We start from the raw sequence: 9,825 nt of genomic DNA on the forward strand, positions 1-9,825 counted from the left end.
CTCTCTTTCTCTCTGTCCCTCCCTCCCTCATATCTTCTCTCTTTCTTCGACCTCTATCCCGGTTTCGTCTCTACCTCTTCGTTTTTCCATCATCTTCATTTATCGTCTCTCTGCCTCGCTTATAGTCTCCGTCTTCTCTTTTCCCTACTCTCGCGTGTTCTCTTCAACCCGCCGAGAAGGCGCCTCCTTAACTTTTCTTTCTCCTCGATTGGTTCTCCGTCACCACGCAACACGCACGCGACTATTACGCGCGACGAGAACTTTGACGGGATTCGATGACGGTGATCATTTACGATTGATGGATACGGGTGAAACGCACTGATCCCAGGTGTCTTCATGGCGAGTCACGTGGATCGGCATCGGCATCAGCATCGGCGGCGATCCGGTGATTCCGGAGAGTCTCGTTAGTTTAAGTCCCGGTCCGGGCACGGCGCGTCACAGTGCGCGCGTGTGTGCCGCCTGATCGTCGGCGGATGTCTACCACTGGACAGGCCTATCGGTGTCCGCGGAGTGACCGTACGACGTGGTGAAGAAGTGCGTGGAGGAAATCCGCGGGTCGATGTGCACAGGTCCGAGGAGACGCACCGACACTTGGCCTCGCTCGGTGTAAGTACCACCCACTCACTCGAGTCCACCCAGTCTCTACCTCGAATCCACCCCTAAATACACGACACGAACGCCGGTACGACCGTGAGTCACCACGCGTGCCCCGTGCGATAAGTCAGCTGGAAGTGCGATGCTTGCCGAAGCGAGGCTCTTGGTTCACGGGATTTCTCGGGTCAGCTGTTTACCGGTTGTACGCCCCGGCACACACCGTATCACGAGATCGCGTCCGGTAGACTGATTAAATATGCATTCTCTTTGGCGCGCGTTGCCCTTAAAATAGGGCTTCGTTGACTCGCGTTAAATCGCCCTGTGTTTATACACGGTGCTCTTTTATAGACTCGCGCCGCGAGTTGATTTACGGAGTCGAGAGCCTCGCTTGCTTACAAATTTACGAAAAACGTGCGATGAAATAAAGCTCTCATTAAATGTGCACGATAGCGCGGCGGGAGCTGAGTGACTTTTAGGGCCATTATGCACTCTTATTCTCGAAAGCCACTTAGCTTTTTCTTAGCCAAGCTGTTTCTCTAATAAATTTACCTTTCTTCTTCAGCTTTTGTATTTAGAACGATAAAATCAAATAGAAAGTATTGAGCAACTCGAAAGTTGCTGTTTTTTTTAATAATATCGAGCTCAAAATACAAGTTTCGTATGCTAGACTCTCTTTCAAGTTTAAATAACACAGTTTACTATTTAAAAATTCTAATATCGAACTCATCTGCATTCTTATTAATATTGTTGCGTGGAAATGGTGATTTTCTCTTTATTTTGCATACTCGCGAGACACAAACACTTTGGTTCGTAGAAAGAGGCGGCGAAAAGAGGAACTTTCGACAAAACAAAATATAGTAAAGGTTCATCTGTAAAAGTCGATAACAAACACGTAATCGTAGATTGCGAGACTCGTTAAACAAATTAAATCACTCACGTCACCGCTAGTAAATATATAATGGTGCTTTTTCACACCGTGGGGCTTTTGCTTTATAATTAATTATCCGATACCGCAGATATCCCTAATCCTAACGAATTCGAGGTGCCGAGTTCCCGAATGAGCTCGTAATGAAATGCACCCTTCTCGTTCCATCGGGCGTTGTTTTTCTGGCCGATGGAAAGTACCCCGAAATATTCTCGAAGTTTAATAACGCCGGCTTAGATCGCGTAGGTATTAAGTACGCGTTAGCACGTACGTCTCCCGACGGTATTAAATTTTGACGTTCCTTCGGAGGGGGAAGTTACTTTTCCGTTTCGAGGGGTTGTTTAATGACTCGGAGTTTGTGAAGGAGAATTACGGCGGTTAATACATCGTAATTACTTCCACATGCCTACGCACAGAACGTCCAGACTCATCCGATCCGTCGGATATTTCACTTCGCAGGGATATCTCGACGTTTAATAATGCGCCCCACCGCCGAAGAACTTTTGTGTATTTGAAAACTTATCCAGTTTCATAACGGATGATTTGTCGCGGTCGTAAAACCGTATCGCCGCTGCATGATTTGTGATCTCGCTCAAGAAATCTATGCAACGCTCTATACAATGCTCGAGGGTTAATATCCTGTGCCACATAAATTGTAGATACGTTACGCGATGTCGCATACGTTACGCGAAATACGTTTATAAAATAATGTAGCACAATTTTTTAGAGCTCGAATTGTGCGGGGAGATTCTGTTTGCAAAATATTATTGACACGCGAGCGTATAAACGACTTTGCAGAATCAACGATATCCATTGCAAATATGAGATTGATTAAAAAAAAAAAGGGTTCTTTTCCGTTTTATTCAGCGAGAATAAAACACGAATAAAACATGAATTTGTTAATCGAGCCGCGATATCCTAAATCGATTATACGTATGACACGAGCATTTCGATTATATTTTGAATATTCTCTGTTAATACACATTATCGGCTCGCGTGTCCTGCAATAATCTATCAAAAATCAATTTAAAGGTTTTGGATCGCATTTCGGGAGGGGAGGGGAGGTAGGAAACTTTTTATCTGTTATAACAGTCGCCGTACCGTGATTAATCGACCCGTCCGTACTACTATTAAATGGGATGCGGATAATTAATCGTCGGTTTCGCCACAACACCTGCTTGCCTAGCGTGGGAACATCTGAACCGTGTTAGACGCGCGCGGCTTCGCGCAAAAACGGCGAGCATGCCGATCCGGGATCGTATGCGGCTACGGCCGCGAGTCATTAAGTAAACTGTAAATCTTGCTTATACGCTACACGCCGGGCTTACGTCAAATCCAATCGTAAATTCTGCGATATGCATGAGAGATATTAAACCCTTACGCACTCCGCATTCTCCCCCTTTGGACATTCTCCCATTTCGTGCTTTTCCAACGTAACAATAACCGCGCAAGTGGCGAGAGCTCCGCTCTCCAATAATAAAGCGGCCCATAAAGCTTACAGGGCGTGAATGACGCGGGAATTATAGATATCTGGTATTTACATCGTCTCGCCCGTAGAAAAGCCCCGCGGTTTGGCCACTGTTTCCAATCGAGCTCGTACAACACGTTGAGCAATCCCTGATGTAAAAATACAAGGTGCTCTCAAGATGCGCAGTTAATGATTGATCAGAAAATTAATCTGATCTATCTAAAATAGATCTAAAATATTATAAGTTAGTATAGTCGCTATTAGAAATTTATCACTAATAAGTGATTTACCCCAAAATTATATTCCGCCATTATGTACGATAAAAAACACAGAAAATACCTTGTATGTATTCATCATGGATTAAATTATTCGTGTACACGCCCATGCGGGTGTCTTCTAGCGTTTTCTACTGGTATTGATTACACTTGTATTGTTCCATTATAAAAACCAGTTCACATATTTTCAGTATTTAATGTTCCACTGAAATAGTGCAAAAATTTGCACTGAGTTCAACCTTTCCTCTACTGTCTTTAGAAACGATGAAAGACCAGTACAAGTTGAAATTGAGATTGTATTTGAGCTTTAAAGTATGTTTAAATTACACTAATGTTTGGTATTATATTATTCTAATTAATTTCATATCATGAAAGACACAATGGACCATGTCTGGATATCGCTGGTAGATCTTCAATGGAAGATCGTCTCTCTCGAGTTGTTATCATTAATTTCATTTTATTATATAAAATCATTTTGTTTTTTATTTTGACGCGTATTATAATTTCTCTAAACTCTTTAGAGTGGAATCTTACTTTAAAGAGTAAAAATTGAGCCAATTTTGAAAAAGAGTGGCTCAATTTTTAAAAGTGAGAGATTTTACTCTTCAGAGTGAGATTCACTCTAAAAGTTTTAAAGAAATAATAGTAGTGTGCAAAATAATATTTTGATGTTAAAAAATATTGAAATTTTAAAAAATTGAATAGATAATCCGAATATTATTATAAAATAAGCCATTTAAGTTTATATAGTTATATATATTTTTACTATTATTTGAAGTTATAAAATGGACAACAAAGAATAATGATATGTTTCACTGAATTACGCTAAACTTGCACTATTATTACTAATGCAGTTTTCGAAACCTAGTGCTGATGCTACTTTTCCCAATAGAAAACGCTTTTGAAAGAGAAAAAGATGAAAAAAGAGTGAGAGAGAAAAAGTGTATCGATAATAAACGAAACCGGTAAAAAGCTCGACACAGCAAATACGCGCGCGCATACGCAATCGATGCAATTGCCGGCAGGCGTTAGGACGCGCGCCGTCAGAAATTTTAATAAGCCACAAAGCGATCGGGTAGAGATCCACAGCAGGCGGCACCAGCTTGAGCAACGATGGTGGCGGGCGGTAGCAGCCCGTCGCCTCCTCCCGGTCGCCCTCCAGTCAACTTCCAGCGGTTGTGATAAATCAGGACGCACCTGGCGTCCCTCGCTGCACACACGCTAGGTCCGATGCATTCGCCCGTCTCGCATACTCGCCGGATTACCTTCCTCTGCTCCTCAACTTGGAGAAAAGCGTATTTTACGGAGCGGTCGAATTAAGAGCGCGGGAGCGTTAGGGGCGCGCAAAGAACGGATGGAAAAGACGAAGGCTATAAATACAAGGAGAGGCCAGGAGAGCTAGGGCGGGCGAAAGACACAGAGGCGGAGAGAGACACTGTCCTCGGCACAATACGTGCCGCACCAATCCTATTTTCAGAGATACCCATCTCTCACGGTTTCGGCGGCGGGAAGGAGGGACGGTGGTAGCCCGGCTAACCGCTTTATCCCTACGTCGAATCGCTCCTTCGAGGTTGGCTCGCAGCTGTTTCGTCGCTTCTTTAAAGTCCATCCTTCCCTTGCCTCATGTCGATTCTCTGTCCAAAAAAACATCGGAAATGCAAAGCGCTTTCACCCCAGTACCGATGGAGAATCACGAAGGGTAGATCGCTGCCGGGAGTGCGCTTTCCATTTCGCCCGTAAAACGTCTGCGGCGACTTATCGAATCTGTATTACTTCTCATGCACGCCACTCGCAGAGAAGTGTTTCGATGGAACCTCCTCTCCTGCCTCTCCCACGCCTAGGAAAAACGATATTTTAACGCGTCGTTCGATGAGAAAATACAGGGGCGTCGAACTTTTACGAATGTCGTTTACACTTTGTAAATATATGCGACGAAAGAAGTGAATTTTGCGCTGTTGATAAAATGAGTCTGCCGAAATGACGCAGTCGAAATACAAAAACAATATTTATTTGTCAAATATATAAGTTATAACGTTTTTCCGGCTGTTCCGCGCTGCCAATTATTGTCAAGAATAATTATTATTCCAGTGATGATAAAGGATGAGATTTGAGATGAAGATTAAGGATGTCCTTTGGGTGGACTAACTCATTTAGTCGGCAAGCACAAAGGACAGCGTCACTTAAACGTCACACAAAGAGCGTTTTGGCTCCCCTGCGGAGTGTCAGAGATAGCGGATTGTAATAATGGTAGTAGTTTCTAGGCTGAGTCGAAAATTAGATCCGAGATCTTCGATTCTTGAAATTGAGTACCTATTAATGTTTGTTTCTTTATATTATCTCTTAGCGGATAGCCAACATACGATCGTTCGTCACAGATTCTGAATTATCGCAATGTCATATTGTAACCAGACCGACGTGACGTGCCACTTACGGAGTATGACAGATTTCCCGGTAGCCACTTATCTCTGGTTACGAAGTAGTTCGCTCGCGTTCGCGGACGACCGTGTGCACACTTAGCCGGTGAAACGAGGTGATTTATAGCGAAACTTGCTGTATAAAACGTACACATACGTTAAACGCCCGGGGTGTCTCGCGCCGTTACTTCTCACAGATACACATCCCTTGCGACTTAAGTTTTGTGGAGTAGAGAGAGAGAGAGAGAGAGAGGGGGGGAGGGAGGCGAAGAGGAGGAATCTCTTTTCTCGGTGAACTTGTACCTTGCACTTCAGTTTTATGCGTGGCGCTCTGTAAAGGGCGGATATCGTGTTTGCTCTTGTAACCGGTATTGTTTGTCGGCCGCCTTTGTTTACGGCTCCCCTGTCCCAACCCGCCTTTGGGTGGTAGGTCACGGTTCAGGAAATCCACTTGAGGAGAATTTCTTTTGTCTCGGCTGTCCGTCGCAATAATCGAGTGAAACCACGGAAAACGAATTGCGGCACGCACTTGGCGCGCTGGAACAATATGATTACTTGTCGGCGGACGTCATTGGCGAGATTGGAGTAAGGGATGAACGGGTGGGATTCGCTTCGGTAATCAACGGTATCCCCATTGATTAAATTGTCTACGTATATCTAACATCTATTCCACGAGCGCAAACGCACGAAAGTGAAAAGATCATTGGAGGATACCGGTCGGGATGGGGAGGATCGTGAGAACCACGCAGCCTGAGGAGCGAGAGAGGTAATCGTTACGGATTATCGTGACCGCAAGCTGCCGGCTCAAGGTACGCTTGTCATTCGAGTCTTCCCCATCACGCATCGTCTCGTAGTGAAAAGAGGGAGCGGCGTCGAATGCTGGGGGTAGCCGCGTTTTCGAGGCAAACTGGAAAAATCGGGCGGAAAAGGAGAAAGAAATGTGCTAATTGCCTGAATTTGATCGATCGTCCTACGAGACCCGTTTCCTCTCAATTATGTAATTGGACGATGTTAAGCTGCCTCTCTCATCGCTGGAATGATGTATGTAACATTCACGACATGCTGCCTGCGTGCGCGAGGGTCGAGATTTATTATTTTGGCGAGACTATACTATACGCCTCGATATAACCGTAATTGGATCTGGGACATCTCCTTGTCAAGTAACGTTATAATCCCGCGTGGAAAAGCTAGAAGCACGAGAGTAGGTCGTTACTCTCTGGAAAACCGGAAACGTGGCAGAGAAAGGACAGGAAGGGAAGCGGCTGGCCGACGTACTGGAACGAACGACTAAACAGGCTTAATATTGTTAGCGCGACTACGCTGCTGTGCTTTTCGTTCGAAGCTGGACGTCGGTATTATCTTGGCCGTTAAATATGGCCTCGCCAGACACGCGTGAATAAATTAACGTGCGGCGAACGGACATTTTGCACTTTGAAAAATAAGAGAATAGAAAAGCGAAGGCTCGAAAACTATAATTTTTCACTTTATGCGCGTGAAACATAATTAATTCTTTTACGTTAGGTATATAAAAATACGACGTTAACAAGCGTTTTCTCCCTTAAACGGTTACTCGAGATATGTACATGGAGGTACACAGTGAATTCGACTATTTTCGCAACTGGAACATACGGTAACTCCGGATGAAGGACAGGTGGAGGAAATAACCGATAGTTATCGGTACAAAACAGAAATGCACAACGAATAAATGGGATGTTTTAATATGTCCGACCGATATTTCTGTGGTTTCATCGATACAGAATTACGAGAATACATAGCCTGGTCGTTGACATGCCAAGCGCGTTGATATTTCGCGTATCGTAAATTAGAACTATCGTATCGAGCTTTTATATGTAAACTCTATCGCTCGTATTTATCTATATTCAGCGATCGACTTGCTGTTCCCTCCCCCTCCATCTCTTTCTCTCTTTTTAATGGTTTTATCTTACCCAAGATAATATTTTAATGTACGTTTCCCGTATAAATATACAAGATGTATCAGAAATCGCGCACTTTTTTTCTGTCTTATAAATTATTTGACGGTTTTCCAATTTATTCTCTTTCAAAAGGAAGTTGATAGGTTTATTGAATATCTCACATTCAGTAATTACTAATCGAGTGAACATTTTACATTCAGATGTTGATTACTGTAACTTCAAAGACTCAAGTAGATACGTCTTCTTTATTATTTAGTTATTATATAATTGTAATAAAATTTTTATTTGATGGTAAGTGATCAAGTGAATATTGACAATAAAATGAACGGCTAAAAGTTATCCTTAGATCTTCTTAGCGAAGAAAACTTCGGTCTACATTTGACAAATTGAATACATAATTAATAGGAAATGTGACATTCTGTTATAAATTTTATATATACACATAATGAATACGCCGAGAATTGTATTGGATTTACCTGAGGTTAATTCAGCATTGACCGCAACATATAAATCAGATTATACCGTACCGATGTTAATATGTAAATACGTATGGAAAATGGGGACGAAGTTTCGAACAGGGAAGGCGAGTTTTTTGCATTACCAGGCGACTGGCGGAAATAAAAGTACGTTAGTTGGAAAATTAATTGAATTAAGTAATTTAATTTGATCGTTCGTAAATTTTCGCAAGTTAATACCGCTGTTACGAAGCTACTCGGTAATCTTCGCTGGTTCGAAGGAAGGCACAATGTCAGCCGTCAGCCCGACCGTGGAATGTGCACCAGTGCACGTAGATGAAAGTGCGCGGTCCAGTTAGTTTCATATCTCTGGTACACGCGGAAGCACGTGGATATGAGATGCACAGGGGCACGATGCGTTGACAACGTCGAGAGACTTAAACGATTAATTTTCCTTGCCGGCCGTAATTCGCTCGAAAGCCTGAGCGAATCGCGACGCGAATCAGAGAGAGGTGTGCACACGTTACAGACGTCCGCGGAATTTCATTCGTGATTTATCGGCGGACGATTTTTATGAAGCCCGAGGGAGATTTTATGAGAAACGCGGTCGCTGAAAGCGTGGAACGTTGAAATAAGACGACGACGATGACGACGACGATGGTCGCGACTATGTATTCCGTCCGATGGGATACGATCGAAAGGAGCAGTATGTGTAACGTACGATCCAAGAAGCATTTCAATATCTCTGACGGGCGGAATCGAACGGCGCGAGACGCGCCGTGTTATATATTATCGGAGCATTCCTAAAAAAAAACAATCTAACGTCTCTGGCAAAGAGACGCTAGACGGCGGTGTGCAAAGCGCGAAGCAATTTAGAATCGAGGTGTCTGCTTTTTTTCCAATGGTAACGAACAGAGAGAGAGAGAGAGAGAGGGGGGGGAGAGAGAGAGAAAGCGAATATTCCGCGCGGTATGTTAGCATTCATTGGGAAAAAGGTACAAGCGGGGAGTCGGGAAGGTCGTAACTGATGAACCAGGCGCGGTAAAAGCGGCGCGAGATAAAGTGGGTAATGTCGAGGTGTAACGATGGCGTGGGTGCAACGTGGGTAGTACAATGTATGTACGTGCAATGCCGAGGGAAACACACGGTGCGCCACACAATCGTTCAATCCTAATGACACCGTTTCTTAAGAGTTCGACCCGGGGCTCCCGGGACTGAAAACGGCCCCTCTCTCGAAAGCGAAGTCGCGCGAGCGGCGCGACACGATTTAACTTTAGAAATCCGAATCTTTTTTCGTGCGACGGAAACGTCGCAGGCTGACAAGAGAGAGGAAGGAAGAGCGAGGACGTGTAAGTCGAAAATACGCGTCCTGTGACAACAGGAAGAGCGAGAGAATGACGAAGGGCGAAGAGAAAGAAGGAAAAGGAACAAAGTGTTCGTTTATACGAACAATCGAGATGGAAATACAGACGGGGCGCGAATGAACAGACGGACCGTGTATATACGGTCTAGATATCTTTAATATCTTTAATCCACACCCCTGCGCTCGCGCGAGTTCGCCGAGGAGTCGAGGTATGCGTGCAAGCAACCCCCTAAGCCTTCGTCGTACTATGACGGGGGTAGCCCTCCGTGAGCTACGCAGGCGCGGTTTATCGACTGCCGCATATATATAGGAGTGGCGGGAGAAGCGTTTCGTTTCGTTTCGTTTCGTTTCGCAGTAGCCCGAACAATTTCTGCACCGCTACCAGAGCCTCTCTCAC

General features: G+C 44.3%; 1 protein-coding gene across 1 annotated transcript in view; it reads left to right on the plus strand.

The window, feature by feature from the left end:
- The first annotated feature begins 432 nt into the window (after positions 1-432).
- The window catches only part of LOC108731881 (leucine-rich repeat-containing protein 15), a 21,163-nt gene continuing 11,770 nt past the window's right edge, over positions 433-9,825 (plus strand). The window contains exon 1 of the mRNA XM_018462431.1: positions 433-606. The gene's annotated coding sequence lies outside the window, so the exon portion shown is untranslated. The remainder of the gene's footprint in view (positions 607-9,825) is intronic.

Source organism: Mycetomoellerius zeteki, unplaced genomic scaffold, assembly GCF_001594055.1.
Source record: "Mycetomoellerius zeteki isolate Tzet28-1 unplaced genomic scaffold, Tzet1.0 scaffold140, whole genome shotgun sequence".
In the NCBI taxonomy this organism is placed as follows: Eukaryota; Metazoa; Arthropoda; class Insecta; order Hymenoptera; family Formicidae; genus Mycetomoellerius; species Mycetomoellerius zeteki.